General features: G+C 37.3%; 1 protein-coding gene and 1 long non-coding RNA gene across 5 annotated transcripts in view; one reads left to right on the top strand and one right to left on the bottom strand.

The window, feature by feature from the left end:
* Positions 1-15,501, bottom strand: part of LOC144318364 (uncharacterized) — a 66,415-nt gene that overhangs the window by 655 nt on the left and 50,259 nt on the right. The window lies entirely within an intron of this gene.
* The window catches only part of DDAH1 (dimethylarginine dimethylaminohydrolase 1), a 134,372-nt gene that overhangs the window by 72,843 nt on the left and 46,028 nt on the right, over positions 1-15,501 (top strand). The gene's annotated exons all lie outside the window — the stretch shown is intronic.

Below are 15,501 nucleotides of genomic sequence, written 5' to 3'. Positions count from 1 at the left end.
ATCTCCATTTAATATGGAGAGTTAATTAGTTTTGCTAGTAAGAAGCCACCTTAGAGCATTTAATACATTTTATATTATTATTTGTTCTGAGAGACTAACTTAAGATTTATAGGGTTCAATTTTGAACCTCAGAATAAATAAAGGGAAGGGAAGCCAAAACTTCCCTGGTGTTGAGGAAAAACCCCTGCTTTCTAACTCTCTATGAATGGCAGTATTGTTCACCACAGTACGGGGAGCCGGGACCTTGCCATTCCATACTTAGGCTTGTTTTTATTTTTAAGGAATGTCGGAAAATGGTGAAAATGAATGTTTTTTCTTTTTCTTCTTTCCTTAATACCTCATGGATCCTGACCTTTTCCCTTTAAACTGGTTTAGTATGTGTTTCCTTTAAAATTGGTCACTGACCCAAAAATAAGTTTTTCTTTTTTCCATGATCTTCTCTAAAGAATTCTGTTAATAGCACACTAAACTGGATTACAAACTTACTGAATAAGTGCTTTGAATTCTAGGCAACCTTGGGATAAAGGGCACAGAAAGAGTAATACTGCATAAAACGAAATTGAGCGAGTTGGTATAAAGGAAAGGAATGCAACTGTATGGTTGATGTGATCAACATCTTCTAGTAGGTTTATTAGCAATTTAATGGAATATGGTTATTCAAGCACAATAATAGCTTCAGTTGAAATGTCTGCTCTGCTCTTTTTCCCATACACTTTGGAAGGAGTTGAATGTGACAGTTGAGCTTTCAACAAGCTTCATGAATTTTAAATCCTTTCGAGACATAAAGTGGGTTACATGGCATGTAGTCAGTGTGGACAAGGAATTGGCAGCCTCGCCGGGTGTTATGGGATATCAGGTGTCTTCAACATACTGAGGACCTGAATTCACTAGGTGCATTCTGGGTCTGCTCTGCATACCCACAAAGAACAGAGGACCTCTTTCTTTCTTTTTTTGAAGATTTTATTTATTTATTTGAGAGAGAGAGTACAAGTGGCAGAGAGAGAAGTAGGCTGTGCATTGAGCAGGGAGCCTGATGTGGGGCTCGATCCCAGGACCCCAGGATCATGACCTGAGCCAAAGGCAGCTGCTTAACCGATTAAGCCATCTAGGTGCCCCCAGAGGACCTTTCTGTCCAAAATTTAATAATTAATTATCTTGCAGTTCCACAGTTACTTTCCCAGCAATTGCTTCAAGATTTAAACTTCATATCATCACAAAAGAAAATCTTCACTAATGTCTCAGAACAAATTATTTTTGGCAGCTGAATATTTCACTTTTTTCCCTCTCTCTCCTATCTGATCCATGTATATTTAGAGAAGAAAACCTCTGTGAATTGCGACATAGATTTGTATCCTCAGATTTTAACACATATCCTGGTTGGTCCTGAAGTATTTCTTTAAATATTTAAATGTCTTATATAGCTGTTCTCAAATTCTGTTACCACGTAAAAGTCTGAATCTTTGCTTGGGGATAGAAGTATTGAAATATTCTGGAATTCAGTACAAAGAGCTTTACTAATTGTATCTGAAACTACCTTACAACAAAAGACTATTTTCAGAAGATAATTTTTCAAGAAGTCCACTGGAAAGCAATCTCAATTTAAAGTGTGAATTCATCCTTAAATTATCTTAAAACAGGGCAGCCCAGGTAGCTCAGCGGTTTAGCACTGCCTTCAGTGCAGGGCGCGATCCTTGAGTCCTGGGATCAAGTGCCATGTCGAGCTCCCTGCGTGGAGCCTGCTTCTCCCTCTGCCTGTATCTCTGCCTCTGTGTGTGTGTGTGTGTGTGTGTGTGTGTGTGTGTGTGTGTGTGTGTTTCTCATGAATAAATAAAATCTTTTAAAAAAAAGAAAATTAAAAAATATATATATCTTAAAACAGTCCCCCATATTTTATTTAAATATAGAATGTGGGTACTGGTAGTGTAACTTAATAGCATGAGCAGAAAAACATTTCCACAAACACAGTAGGAAATTTTGGAAGTCTATACGAGAGATTATTAGCACTGGTATTTATGAATGATATTGGGGTTACAAAGTTTTTTTTTTTTTAAAGATTTTATTTATTTATCCATGAGACACAGAGAGATGCAGAGAGAAGGGCAGAAACACAAGCAGAGGGAGAAGCAGGCTCCATGCAGGGAGCCTGACGTGGGACTTGATTCTGGGTCTCCAGGATCAGGCCCTGGGCTAAAGGCAGTGCTAAACCACTGAGCCACCCGGGCTGCCCTGGTTACAAAGTTTTTAATGGTTTTATTTTTACTGATCTGTACTCTCTAATTTTTCTGCATTGAATGTATGGAATGGGGTGTGCTACCGTTATCATCGCAAGTCTAGGGAGAGTGGGTTTTACAGAGATCTCTCAGAAAGTTGATAAATATTCCCTGCAGTTGGGAAATACCCTGGGCACTGGTCTAGGAGATCTGAAGAGCAAGAAACTGGGTGACTAATGACTTAGAAACAGAGCCAGAAGAGTGCCAAGTTGTTGGGGACAGATGCACTGCCAGAGTTTGTGGAAGTGTTTGCGCGCATTAGAAATACAGGAGTAAAAGCTGGGCTGGGGTTGTTTCAAGTCCAGTCCAAGAGTAAGAGGATCCCTGCAGTGAGAGCCTGAATGGAGTGAACCACAGGTGAACCAGGGGCTAGTAACTCAAGCGAAAAAGACTCCTGCAATGTGGCTACAAGTGGTCTACTCCTCCTTACCCAGAGTCACATCAGTATTTGAATGTTTACAATAGCAGAAAGGATGCATTAATAAGCCATGTCCTCTGTGTGTAGATCTGCCTTGGGAGTTATTACTGTAGTTGTAGGTAGTAGAAGTTTTAAATGTTCAGATATTTCTCAACTTTGTCCACCAGTGACGCAACAATCATTATCCACTAACCAATCATAGCTCTTTTCTTTTGTGCACATTTCCTTTTAGTCTTTGTTAACACACTGTTTTTAAAAATGTTGCAATCTAGTTTTTAATCAGCTAAATTTATCTTTATTCTCCTTTTTTTTTTTTTATCTTTATTCTCCTTATTCTTAGAGAGATCTCTTAGTTTCTCCTTGGGTATTTATAAGGATACACTTCAATTCTTTGCACAAATACTAAATGACATTAATCACTAAAGAGACACTATGTTAAATTGTGCTCTGAAGACCTGAAAGTTAATCTACTTTTCCAAGAGAAACCAAAGCAACAAGAAAGTCTGGCTAACTATATGTCAGTAAGAAATACTTAAGGAATATATTTACTATATATATGATAAATATATATAGTATAAATATATAAATATTTAGTAAATATATACTAAAATGGATTTAGCTTTGTGTTTAGCATAAACAGTACTGTGTTCACTTAGTATTTATTTCAAGATTTGAGTGTCAACTTATATGATACTAAATTTAGCTCAGATACGTTTGAAAACTTTACAAATTATACCCACTGTTAAATGAAGTGGTTTTTGCCAACAGACTGTGAGCTTTGTTAGGCTATAAGCTTTGTACATTTTATAATAAGCACATTCCTGTTGTGAAATGGAATGCGTCTGATCCATAATAAATCTGGTTGAGAGACAATGGAACTTAGCCAGCTCAGCCCTGGTTCAAGGAAAAAGACAATAAATAGGGGCAGTGACATTTAGGAGAATCTAATTTCATCATGCACTGCCTCATAAGAAGAGAATCTAGAAGGCATTAAGGCTATTGTACTTTGAGAATTACTCAGAACCAGCTACAAAGTGCCTTCCATGTTATAGAAGGGACTAGTAGCTATTCTTCAGATAAATGTTTTATTTAAAAGTTAATTTATATTTGGTAATCAATCGGACACAGAAATAAAGTTTTTTTTTTTTTTTTTAAGAGAAAACTGTAAGGACAAGAATGTTAACCATATTTTTCTAAAACAATTTGGGAAAGGCAAAACTCACCAGCTAGACAATAATTAGTTTTCTTTGGTAAAACGTTGACTGGAATGTTTCTATTAGGAAAATATTATTGAACTGTTCCAGTTTCATTCCAGCTGAGGATACTGAGATTCGATAACAGAGAAGAGAAATTACTCAGTATTTTTGTTACCACTATGTTAGAATTTGGACAGCTGTCAAAAACAAGAACAGTTTCTTGAAACTAGCCGTTTTATACAACTATGGTTGGAAATAAGCCTGTACTTCATATTCATAAGCATATAAATATTCAGCTGGTGGTTTTTCACTAAATATTTTAAATAAGCTCTAGGAGAAGCAAATGTTTGAACATATGACAAAGGGTGAATATTTACAAAATCACTTGCCATGCTGCAGCCTGGAATCAGAAGGCAGCTTCTCAGAGTGGATTACTATGTCCGCTATTAACAATGAGTACAGCCTGTTACCACCACCTCTAAGGAAGGCTGTAATCACAATACACAAAAAAGTCTAGGACTAAGAAGGAAAAAAGAAAAAGCATTCACCCAAACAACAGCATTCCAAAAACCATCCTGAATTTTGTGTTCAAACACTGGGCAATGTGGTACAGTTTAAAAAAAAAAAAAAGTACTAACGTGCCAGTTGTGAAGAAAGTTAGTTTCAATTAGTTAAAAAAAAAAATAAGCACAATATTTTTAAAAGACATGCAGCCTTATTCATTTTTAGCACATACAACAGTCATTTAGGATATACTAATGAAGGGTTTCTAAATTGAGATCTTTAGCAAACCTACTTGAATAAGTGAGTAAGAATGTTTTAATTAGCACAGCAAGCATCCATTTAGTCCTGTGGTGCTTTGGTACGAATTATTTTGGACTAATTGATCTAAACTGTGTTTGAAAGTTGTTCTTCCTATAGCCTTGCTAACTTTATTTGCTTAATGAACTTCACCCTGTCTCCTGTTCAAAGTGATCACAATTTCAAAATTTATAGCCTCTTAAAGAATGAAATCTTATACTACTGCCATATTTTATAGCAAAACTGAATCTAACAAGAAAACACACAGCCATTTGACAATAAGTAGCTCTTGAAGCTTTAACATATCGATTACATTCAGAAAGTTCATTACAATCCATTTATTTATTTCCAGACCTTCTATCCTGGTGGTATCTGTGCAATCATAATATATGTGCATTAAGTAGTCTTTTCCTACAAAGGGGGTTATTCCTTCCATTGCTACAACCAGACACTGTACTGTGCAACAGCAATCACTCAAAAATATCTCCAGGAGTCTATTTCTTGGAATACAGTAGTTAAGAAGAATTGTCAAGGCCAGATATCTCACATCACTTCCTACAGAACACAGTTTGAGGTAGTTCTAATTTCCCCTGGTTTTATATACTTTTTATGTCTTACTTCCAGTTCTGACTACACCCCAGAAGTCTAGGTTAATATTTTCAAGTGTGTTGATCTCTCCATATTGAGGATATCTAGAAGGCATTTTAAACTCAGCTTGGCTAAAACAGAACTCTTGAATTTTCTCCCTAGACTTGTTCCTTTCCTCTTCCTTTTCTGTATCAGAAATTAGTGCTATCATCCACCCCATTGCTCAAGTCAAAAATCGAAGTCATTCTTGTTTTCCTTCCTTCACTCTCACATCTAATCCACCAACAAGCCCTGCCAGCTGTCCCTCAAAACACATCCCAAATTATGCCAGGTTTTTTTTTGTTTGTTTTTGTTTTTGTCTCCACTATCATCACCTTTGTCCAAGCAACCATTATCTTTTGCTTGGACTGCAAATACCTTTTAGCTAAATTCTCTGCTTCCAGTCTTGCCTTCCAGTCCATTTTCCACAAAGCAGCCAGCCAGAATTATCTTTGTAAATTAGATGATGTCACTCTCCTTCAAATATCCAGTGGCTTCTGATAACACTTAAAATTTTAACCATTTAATGGTAGTTTACTAAGTTTTTTATGATTGATCCTCTGCCTACATCCCCAGCTTTATCGGGTTCCCTGCTATATTCATTTTCTAGTACCACACACCAGGTGGCTTAAACAACAAAAATTTATTTTCTTATAATTTTGGAGCCTAGAAGTCTGAGATCAAGGTATGGGCTAGGTTGTTTTTCCTGAAGCCTCTCTTTGGCCATCTTCTCCTTAGGTTTTTATGTGGTCTTCCCTTAGTACCTGTGTATGTCCTAATCTCTTTTCATAAGGATACCAGTCCTATTGGATTAGGACCCACTCTAAAGGCCTCACTTTAACTTAATTACCTCTTTAAAGGCCTTATCTCCTAATTTAATCACATTCTAAAATACTGGGGGTTAGGACTTCAATATATAAATTTTGACGGGAGAAAATTCATCGCATACACTTGTCCTATTCATTTAGCCCCATATTGGTTATCTTTCTGTTCCCTGAACATATTAAGCTTGTTCCCACCTTAAGACTTTTGCACTGTCACTCATTGGAACATTCTTCTCTCTGATAGCAACAGAGTTGGTTCTCTCAGTAGACTCATACATATGTCACATGTTCTGAAAGACTATTCCTGACCTCCCAGTTGAGCCCACTCATTTTATAAGCATACGTCAGAGATATGGCATTTTCAGTTCCACATCACAATAAAGTAAGCCAACTGAATATTCTGGTTTCTCAGTACATATAAAAATTATGCTTATGTTATACTGTAGTCTAGTAAGTATGCAATAGCATTATGTCTAAAAATATGTGTATTTTAATTGAAAATTACATTATGGCTAAGAAAATAATGTTAACCACCATCTCAGCTTTCAGTGAATCTTTTTTGCTGGGGGAAGGGTCTTGCCTCACTGTCGATGTCTACTGACCAATCAGGGTGGTGTTTGTTGATGGTTGAGATGGCTGTGATATTTCTTAAAATAAGACAACACTGAAGTTTTCCATGTCCATTGACTCTTCCTTTTGCCAACAATTTCTCTGTAACATGTGATACTGTTTGATAGCCTTTTATTGACAGAAATTTGTTCAAAATTGGAGTCAGTCCTTTCAAACCCTGCCACTGCTTTATCAACTAAGTTTATGTAAAATTAGATGTAAAAATATAAATTATGTAAAAATACAATTATGTATATCCTTTGTTGTCATTTCAACAATCTTCAGAGCACTCACACCAGGAATTGATTCCATCTCAAGAAACCACTATCTTTGCTCACTCATAAGAAGCAATTCCACATCCATACAAGTTTTATTATGAAATTTCAGCCATGCAGTTATATCTCTAGGCTCCACTTCTAATTCTAGTTCACTTGCTGTTTCTACCGCAACTGCTGTTACTTCCTTTACCGAAGTCTTGAGCCCCTCAAAGTCATCCATGAGAGAGAGAACTGTCTTCCAAACTCTTGTTAATGTTGATATTTTAACCTCTTTCCATGAATCACAAGTGTTCTTAATGGCATTTAAAATAGTGAATCCTTGGGATGCCTGGGTGGCTCAGCAGTTGAGCGCCTGCCTTTGGCTCAGGGCATGATCCTGGAGTCCCAGGATCGAGTCCCACATCGGGCTCCCTACATGGAGCCTGCTTCTCCCTCTGCCTGTGTCTCTGCCTCTCTCTCTCTCTCTCTCTCTCTCTCTCTGTGTGTGTGTGTGTGTGTGTATCTCTCATGAATAAATAAATAAAATCTTTTAAAAAATAAAATATTGAATCCTTTTCAGGGGATTTTCAATATACTTTGCCCAGATCCATCAGAGGGATCACTCTCTTTGGCAGCTATAGCCTTACAAAATGTATTTCTTAAATAATAAGATTTAAAAATTGAAGTTAGTTATATATCCATGGGCTCCAGAATGGATGTTTTGTTAGCAGGCATGTAAACAATCTCATTGTCCATCTCTTCCATTAGAGCTCTTGGGTGACCAGGTGTATTGTCAATAAGCAATAACTTTTTGAAGATTTTATTTATTTACTAATTTGAGAAAGGAAGAGAGTGAAAAAAACAGAGAGAGAGAAACAGAGAGAAAGACAGAGAGAGAAGCAGACCCCCTGCTGAGCAGGAAGCCCAACACAGGGCTCGATCCCAGGACCCTAGGATCATGATGTGAGCTGAAGTCAGACATTTAACCGACTGAGCCACCCAGGAAACCCCAAGCAATAGTTTTTAAAGAAATCTTTTTTTTTTGTAGGTCTCAATAGTGGGCTTAATATATTCAGTAAACCTTGTTTTATTTTTTTTTAAACCTTGTTTTAAACAGATGTGCCATCATCTAGGCTTTATTGCTCCATTAATAGAGCATTAATAGATTTAGCATAATTCTTAAAAGCCCTAGAATTTTCAGAATGGTACATGAGCATTGGCTTCGACTTAAAATTGTCACCTGCATTAGCCCCTAACAGCAGAGTCAGAGGATGCCTGGGTGGCTCAGTGGTTGACCTTCTGCCTTCGGCTCTGGGCGTGATCCTGGGTCCAGCATTGAGTCCTGCATCAGGCCTGCTTCTCCTTCTATATTCGTCTCTGCCTCTCTTTGTGTGTCTCTCATGAATAAATAAATAAAATCTTTAAAAAACAAAACAGAGTCAGGTTGTCATTTGAAGCTTTGAAGCCAGGCATTGACTTCTCCTCTCTAGCTAAGAAAATCCTAGATAGCATCTTCTTCCAGTAGAAGGCTGTTTTGGCTACACTGAAAATCTGTTGCTTGGTGTAGCCACTTTCAGTAATGATCTTAGCTAGATCTTCTGGATAGCTTGCTGCAGCTTCTCCATCAGCACTCGCTGCTTCACCTTGCACTTCTATGTTTTGGAGAAGGCTTCTTCCCTTAAACTTCATGAACCAACCTCTGCTACTTCAGACTTTTCTTTAGCAGCTTCCTCACCTCTCTCAGCCTTCATAGAATTGAAGAGAGTTAGGACCTTGCTCTGTATTAGGCTTTGGCTTAAGGGAATGTGATCACTGGTTTGGTCTTCTACCTAGACCACTAAAACTTTCCGCATATCAACTGTTTTGCTTTCTTATCATTTGTGTGTTCACTGGAGTAACACTTTTAATTTCCTTCAAGAACTTTTTTTTGTGTTCATCACTTGACTGGTACAAGAGGTCTAGCTTTCTCCTAACTTGGCTTTTGTCATGCCTTCTTCACTAAGCTTATTTCTAACTTTTGACTTTTGATTTTGACTCTGCCTTTCACTTGAACACTTGAGGCCCTTGTAAGGTGGTTAATTGGTCTAATTTCAATATTGTTGTGTCTCAGGGACACAGAGGCCTCTGGAGAGGGAGGGAGGTGGGGAAAAGGGGAAAAGCTGGTCAGTGAAACCGTCAGAACACACAAAGTTTATCGAATAAGTTTGCCATCTTATATGGTGTGGTTTGTGGCTTCCCAAAACAATTACAGTAGTGACATTAAAGGTCGACTAATCACAGATCACCATAACAAAAAATGAAAAAGTTTGAAGTATTGTAGGAATTACAAAAATGTGATACTGAAACACAAAATGACCACATGCTATTGGTAAAATGGCACTGATGGTCTTGCTCAATGCAGCGTTGCCACAAGCCTTTAATTTATTTTAAAAAAACAAAAATGGAATAGTTGTGAAGCACAATAAAGTACCATAAAATGAGGTATGCCTGTATGTCACATTCCCTGAATTCACTCTCTATATTGTACCTACTACCTAATATTTTTTCTTTTTATTATTCATGTTCTATCTCTCCTTTTCCCCACAAGAATATATACAAGGATCTTCTCTCTTCACTGATATATTTCTAGGGCCTACAATAGTGCCAAGTGTGTTAAGAATGTTGAATAGATATTTACTGAGTGACTAGACAAATGAATAAAATTATTAAAGATGATAAAGAGAAGACAGCAGTTAGTGATTATTGTGACAAATACACCAAAGATAGTTTTCTCATTTGAAGGTCTTTTAGAAATAAAGATAAATCTGCTTACCATTGAAATGCTGTAAGAGCTGTCTAGAAGGAACCCCCCCACCCCCACCTTGTGACTATGCCTTGGCTAGATGAAGTGGATATTTATAAGTGAGACATAAGTTTATTATAACATTTCTAGAAATTATGTGTAACTTGCAGAGTTTTTCAGCTATTCATTCAGTTAGACATATGGAGAGTCTGTTGTGGCCAAGTCTTTTGTTAGTAGAATGCCCTGGGAAACATGGGAGCACACAGAAGGCATATCTAATCCAGCCAGAGCCTGCAGTTGGGATGGGCCCAGGGGTCTCTTGGAAGGCTTCTAACACAGCTTAATGTGTACAATGTATTAATTGTGTATTGGACATACAAAATATTTGTCATACTTTATGTGTTTGCCTTTATAAATGGCAGCATACAGTTTCTCTGAATTTACAGAAAATTTTGGGCACTTCAAGTTCCATGACTGATGCTTATTTTGGATGGTGTGTGCACCAAATTTTCATGCTTCTTGACTTTTGGGAAAATTACTGTAAAATTTTAGAATCTTGTCAGTTCCCTAGTTTTTAACATATTAGATTTGCAAATCTTTTAGCAGCTGACACTTTTTATTTGTTATTTGGTGGTAAATAATATTTCTGTTTGTTCTCTGCAGACAGAATGTCAGTGGCTGTTAGACACTCAGTACATGTATTGTGTCATTACTGTCACCAAGGAAAAGGGCCACTTGAATTAGTACATTATATGTCAGGAGAGTGACAAGACCAGCAGAGCTCCTGCCTTGTTTTTCATTTAAAAAGCTAAATGTTGCTTTCAGGCTTCTTCTGGGAAACTGTCTTGCTGTGACAGCTTTATGGAGGGCCTCTGGATTTTTTTTGTCTGTTTTTTGTTTTTTTTAGTTTGTTTTCTGTTTTTTGTTTTAGTTTAGTTGACACACAATGTTGCATTTGTTTCATGTGTACAACTTAGTGATATGACAAGTTTATACATTCTGCTGTGTTCACCACTAGTATAACTACCATCTGTCCCATTACATCGCTGTTACAGTATCACTGAGTATATTCCTTATGCTCTGCCTTTTATTCCCATGATTTACTCCTTCCATAACTGGAGGCTTGTATCTCTCTCTTCCTTTCACTCATTTTGCCTGACTCCCCACCCCCTCTCCTCTGGCAACCATCAGTTCTCTGTATTATGTATGGTTCTGATTCTGCTTTTTTTTTTTTTTTTTCATATTTTTAGATTCCATTTGTGAGTGGAATCATACGTATTTGTCTTTTTCAGTCTGACTTATGTCATTTAGCATAATCCTCTCTGGGCCCATCCATGTTTTCTCAGATGGCACAATCTCATCCTTTTCCATGGCATATAATATTCCATTGTGTGTGTGTGTGTGTGTGTGTGTGTGTGCATGCGCAAACGCGCGCATACCACATTTTCCTTATCATTCATCTATTGATGGACACTTAGGCTGCTTCTATATCTTGGCTATTATAAATAATCCTGCAATAAATATAGGGGTTTATATATCTTTTTGAGTTATAATTTTAATTTTCCCTGGGTAAATACCCAATAGTGGAATTATTAGACCATATGGTATTTCTTTTTTCTTTTCTTTTTTTTTTTAAATTTATTTATGATAGTCACAGAGAAAGAGAGAGAGGCAGAGACATAGGCAGAGGGAGAAGCAGGCTCCATGCACCAGGAGCCCGATGTGGGATTCGATCCCGGGTCTCCAGGATCGCGCCCTGGGCCAAAGGCAGGCGCCAAACTGCTGCACCACCCAGGGATCCCCCATATGGTATTTCTATTTTTAATCTTTTGAAGAACCTCCATACTGTTTTCCACAGTGGCTGCAACAATTTACATCCCCACCAACAGTGCAAAAGATTCCTTTTTCTCCACATCCTCACCAACTCGTTACTTCTGGTCTTCTGGATTTTAGCCATTCTGACAGGTGTGAGGTGATATCTCACTGTTGTTTTGATCGCATTTCCCTGATGATGAGAGAAGTTGAGCATCTTTTCATGCATCTGTTAACCATCTGGATGTCTCCTTTGGAAAAATGTTTATTCAAATCCTCTGCCCCCTTTTTTTTGAAATTTTAAATTAAATTTTAATTTTTTATAAGTTTTTACTTAAATTCCACTTAGTTAACATACAGTGTAATATTAGGTTCAAGTGAACTATGTAGTGATTCAACACCTTAACACACCTGGCACTATTGTAGGCCCTAGAAATACATCACCCAGCACTCCTCACAAGTACCCTCCTTAATCCCCATCACCTATACCATCAATTTGTTCTCAATAGTTAACTCTGTTTCTTGGTCTTCCTCTGTCTATCTCTCCTTTTTTTCCTTTATTCATTTGTTTTGTTTCTTAAATTTGTTTCCTTTGTTTCTTAAATTTCACATATGAGTGGAATTATATGGTATTTGTCTTTCTCTACTAATTTTGCCTAGCATTATATTCTCTAGCTCCATCATGTCATTGCAAATGGCAAGATTTCATACTTTTTTATGGCTGAGTAATATTCTATTATACACACACACACCACATCTTCTTTATTCATTCATTAATTGATGGACAGTTGGACTATTCCATAAATTGGCTATTGTAGATATTGTAGATATTGCATGGATCCCTTTGATTTAGTATTTTTGTGTTCTTTGGGTAAATAATAGTAGTGTGATTGCTGAATCAAGAGTACTTTTATTTTTAACTCTTTGAGGAAACTTCATACTGTTTTCCAGAGTGGCTGCACCAGTTTCCTCTGTCCATTTTTTAATCGAATTATTTGTACTTTTTTTGATGTTGAGTTGTATAAGTTATTTATATATTTTGGGTATTAACCCTTTTTTGAGATATATCATTTGCAAATGTCTTTTTCCATTCAGTAGGTTGTCTGTTTTATTAATGGTTTACTTTGATGTGCAAAATCTTTTTATTTTGGTGTAGTCCCAATAGTTTATTTTTGCTTTTGTTTCCCTTGCCTTAGGAGACATATCTAGAAAAATGCTACTGTGGCTAATGACAAAGAAATTACTGCCTATGTATTCTTCTAGGTTTTTTTTTTTTTTAAGATTTTATTTATTTGACAGAGAAATAGAGCCAGAGAGCACAAGCAGTGGGGAGGAGCAGAGGGAGAAGGAGAAGCAGGCTCCCCACCAAGCAGAGCCCAGTGCGGTGCTTGATCCCAGGACCCTGGGATCATGGCCTGAGCCGAAGGCAGATGCTTAACCAACTGAGCTACCTAGGTGCCCTCTTCTAGGATTTTTATGGTTTCAGGTCTCATGTTTAGGTCTTTAATCCATTTTGAGTTTATTTTTGTGTGTGGTATTAGAAAGTAGTCCAGTTTCATTCATTTGCATACAGCTGTCCTGTTTCCTGGAGGGGCCTTTGAATATCTAGGACTATCTAGATAATGAAAAGGATATTTCCCGGTTTTCTTCAGAGCTTTTTTCAATCTCTCCTGTGTATTCTGGCTCCATTGGTTTTCCTTCTGTGTTTATGTCAAATCTTTCTATTCCCATGTTCTCCAGATCTGAGTACTGGTTCAGAGATGAGAGTGTTGGAACATTAACTTCTGACTCTGACATATGGAGCTTTAACAGTTGTGCTTTATCTACAGAATCGAAGCAGTATAATACTTCCTTTTGGATTTACAAATTATTATTTGCAATCTGCTGTTTTCTATAAGCAGGATGGTATTAGTGTCAAACAGCATTTGATCAGCATTCTTACAGCCATGATAGCAGGTATTATCAGTTAAAATAACACCTTACATATTGTGTAATTTGTTGAATGGCAGTTCATGGTATATTTCTAGAGAAAGAAAAACTCTCCATTTAATAGTTGATTCAACATCAGAACTTTCTTTTTTTAAAAAAGATTTTATTTTTTTATTCATAAGGTACACAGAGAGAGAGAGAGGCAGAGACTCAGGCAGAGGGAGAAGCAGGCTCCATGCAGGGAGCTCGATGAAGGACTCAATCCTGGGACTCTGGGATCTCGCCCTGAGCTGAAGGCAGACACTCAACCGCTCAGCTACCCAGGTGTCCTTGTTATGGACTCTTTGGATACTGCTTGTCAGTTTTGTTATATAAGTCAATGAGTTGCTTTTAGCTGTAACTAACAGAAACTCAATTCAGCTTGGTAAAGGCATGAAAAATCTCATGTCAAGAATGTCAGGACTCTAGAGTTGATTGATTCATCAGCTCAACAATGTCATCAAGCACAGTTCTTTCCATCTTTTTGCCCTGTCATCCTTGATGACGGTTGTGTTCTCAGACCAGTACCAGTTCCAGGTACCATATCCAGACAGGCCAATATTCAAAAGAAGTGGAATTATGTTTCTTTCTATACCTCCAGGAATCAATGAACTTCCTTTCAGTGGCCAAAATTAGATTATTTGTGCCAATCCGTGGCAAGAGGGATGGAACTGGCATGACTCATTCAGACTAGGAGATACCTGAAGGGATATGGCATTATACAATGAGGTGGTGCATATAAAATCATTTAGCACAATGCTTAGCACTTAGAGTTTAATAAATTTTACATGTTATTAATGATGATTAGTCTATAGCATTAATATTGTAAAAGAGGGCCAGAGTTATGAGTAGTAAAGAGGTAGATTCCTCAGCCCTTGGGAATACTGGTTCTATGTTGAGGAGATGGAGAGAGAGAGAGGTGACAAGCACCACTTGCTTGTAGTAAGTGTATCTGGGAAGCTCATCTATAGTGCAGAGTAGTAGAATCAAGGCTCAGATCTTTAGAGAGCACACAGAGAATGTCCCTCCTCATAGGAAGAGATTAAAATAAGCTACTAGAACAGGACTCCCAGGAAAAAGAACCAAAGTAGCATTTAGATATATGGTCTAAAGTGGAATAAAGCATAAAGAGTGACTTAATGCTAAATCTCAAGAGGATTGGCCTGGAGCCTGTTAGATTCTCCTTTCTCAGATGGTGATTTATCCTGGGACCTGGGTAGGGATGAACCCAAAGTTGATGAAGTCTCCTATATTACATATGAATATGATAAAGTATGCAGAGGTTAGCACCTAAGCAGAGCCTGGTAGCTGTTTTCTCATAAGAAAATTATTGGGGCACCTGGGCAGCTCAGTCGGTTAAGCATCTGCCTTTGGCTCAGGTCATGATCTCAGGCTCCTGGGATTGAGCCCTGCATTGGGCTATCTGCTCAGCAGGAGTCTACTTCTCCCTCTCACTCTCCCTGTGTGCTCTCCCTCTTTCAAATAAATAAATAAATAAAATTTTAAAAAGAAAGAAAATTATTGGTGCTTTACATAGTGTAATTATTATCACTGTTGGCCAGTAATTAGCAATACTAAACAAAAAATGCAAAAAACCCACAAAGTATCATAAGTTAGTGTTAAGTTGACATTTATACACCTTGTTTTCTAGATACGGTTTTTCCCACTACAGCAGAATCCTTCTGTTGGTCTCTGAGGGTTTTCATCTTAAATTTTTTAATCTACTTTTGGGTTTGCTATCTCTTCCCCACACCCATATACTCAGCTTTTTGCTTCTTCTTTCTTTCTTTCTTTCTTTCTTTTTTTTTTTTTTTTTTTAGCTTCTTGCTTCTGACTGAATTTGGTTAAACATCAGAATACTTTACTCATGAATAACTATCTGGGATGTTTTCAGTAAACTCTCTTGGAGGGAAATAGAATTACAGTTACAGTCACGT

This window comes from Canis aureus, chromosome 8, assembly GCF_053574225.1.
Source record: "Canis aureus isolate CA01 chromosome 8, VMU_Caureus_v.1.0, whole genome shotgun sequence".
Classification (NCBI taxonomy): Eukaryota; Metazoa; Chordata; class Mammalia; order Carnivora; family Canidae; genus Canis; species Canis aureus.
The sequence above is the reverse complement of the archived record's forward strand: the minus strand, read 5'-3'. Positions and strand labels throughout refer to the sequence as shown.